The following is a 1873-nucleotide window of genomic DNA, read 5'->3' on the forward strand; positions in this document are numbered from 1 at the left end:
TACTCTTTATTCTTCTTTGACTGATTTTTTAAAATGGGGCTTTTGGCTACTCTAACATTCCCCCTCTGAAGAGGTAACCCTAACATCTTTTTTTTCTTTGACATTTACTATATTTTTTTAAAAAGGGTATACATCTCAAGTTGTCACTTGAGACTCTTTGGGTTCAAAGATTTCTCATTCCCCTGTATTAAGCTTAAATTTATATTTGATTTCTTTCTCTACAGACAACACACATGAAAACACCTTTACTGTTTCCCCCTCTTTCCAGGTTATGTTTTATCTTCAGCGGATTCAAATCTAGATTAACTGTAATAGGATTCCAGGATGTGGGCAGATGTCTATTTGTCATTGATGATCTGTCTTGCAATCAAGTCTCTCATTATTTCATTGGTGCCACCATAGATTGGCTGAACTTGAGCATCTACATAAGCTTTTGCAATCAGGTACTCCCACATGTATCCCCAGCCTCCATGGAGCTGTACACATTCATAAGCTACACTGTTCTGTAATTCAGATGCCCAATATTTTGCCATGGAAGTGGAGACTGAGTCCAGATGTTTTGCTTCATGCAGTTGCAGACAGCTGTCCATAAAAGCTCTGATTACACAAATGTGTGTTTTTAATTCTGCTAGTTTATGCTGCACCATCTGTATGTGTGCAACTGTTTTCCCCAAAAGCTTTTCTTTGCTTAACATAGTTCCATGAACTCACAGGCAGGAATTGCCAGATCAGCAATTAACAGTCTTTCCTATGGAATCTCCTGCATGAGGTAGTAGAATCCTTTATTTTCTAATCTAAGTAGGGCATTAGCTGGCAATCGGACGTCTTCAAGAAACAGCTCTGCAGTGTCCTGGGCCTTCGATCCCATTTTATGTAGCTTCCATCCCTTGATAAATCCTTTCATTCCATTTTCCACCAGAAAAAGGCTTATGCCATGGGCTGGGGAGCGAGCTTCATGATTTGTGATGGCAACTACAATCACAATATCACTTACCCACCCATTAGTGATGAATACCTTGCTTCCACTGAGAATCCAATCACTCCTAGACTTCTTGGCATTTGTTCTTACTCCTTGTAAGTCACTTCCAGCCCCAGGCTCTGTCATTGCTATGGCACCAATCCACTTGCCTGCAGTCATCTGGGGGATGAAGTAGTTTATCTGTTCTTTTGTGCCAGAATTTACAATATGGAGCATGACAATATCAGAATGAAGACTGAAACCAGGGTCTGTGCAATTTGTGCATGCTTGTTCTTCCCAAGTGATCGCTGTTGAGAACAAGTCTCTACCAATCCCACCATGCTTCTCAGCAATAATGACCCCAGCAGGCCTTGCTTGCCAGCTTTTTCCCAGAGCTCTCTACTCTCTTCACCAGCTTTCTCCCATTCTGCATGATAAGGAACCACTTCTTGAGAAAACTTTTTTACACTTTCCTGGGAAATGTCATGTTCTGAAGAAAAGATTCTTCTAATTCCAATATCTGTTAATTTCTTAGCAGAAGCTGTCTCCAGGTGTACTTCCCCACCAGAGTGAGAACATCTGGGAACTGGCAACGCTGGCACCCAGGATGTGCAGGAAGTCTTTGAGGAGGCACAGCAGCCAAGGCCAGACCATGGGGGTGGCAGGACCGAGAGAGGTCAAGGCTCCCTAAAATCTTTTAAGGATTAGCTAAAAGCTCCCAAATATTTTCAAAATTTTTGGCCTTTAGAAGAGAGTATGTTGCTAAGAGGCCCAAGGACATTGTGAGTTTTAGCCAAGAAACTGGCTACTTTTCTTTAGGGTCTTTTTACCCTAACTGCCTAGCCAATTACTATCTACTATTCGTATCATGCCATCCTCTGAAGGGGTTACCCAAATTGCCAATAGGGAATAGGG

General features: G+C 41.9%; 1 pseudogene across 1 annotated transcript in view; it reads right to left on the reverse strand.

Annotated features, from left to right (window-relative positions):
* Window positions 1–338: 338 nt before the first annotated feature.
* Window positions 339–1873, reverse strand: part of LOC103725920 — a 17843-nt pseudogene continuing 16308 nt past the window's right edge. The window contains exon 2 of the transcript XR_001872179.1: window positions 339–1578. The product of XR_001872179.1 is annotated as a long-chain specific acyl-CoA dehydrogenase, mitochondrial pseudogene (transcript). The remainder of the gene's footprint in view (window positions 1579–1873) is intronic.

The sequence above is a fragment of the Nannospalax galili genome, unplaced genomic scaffold (genome assembly GCF_000622305.1).
Source record: "Nannospalax galili isolate Female #2095 unplaced genomic scaffold, S.galili_v1.0 scaffold269, whole genome shotgun sequence".
Classification (NCBI taxonomy): Eukaryota; Metazoa; Chordata; class Mammalia; order Rodentia; family Spalacidae; genus Nannospalax; species Nannospalax galili.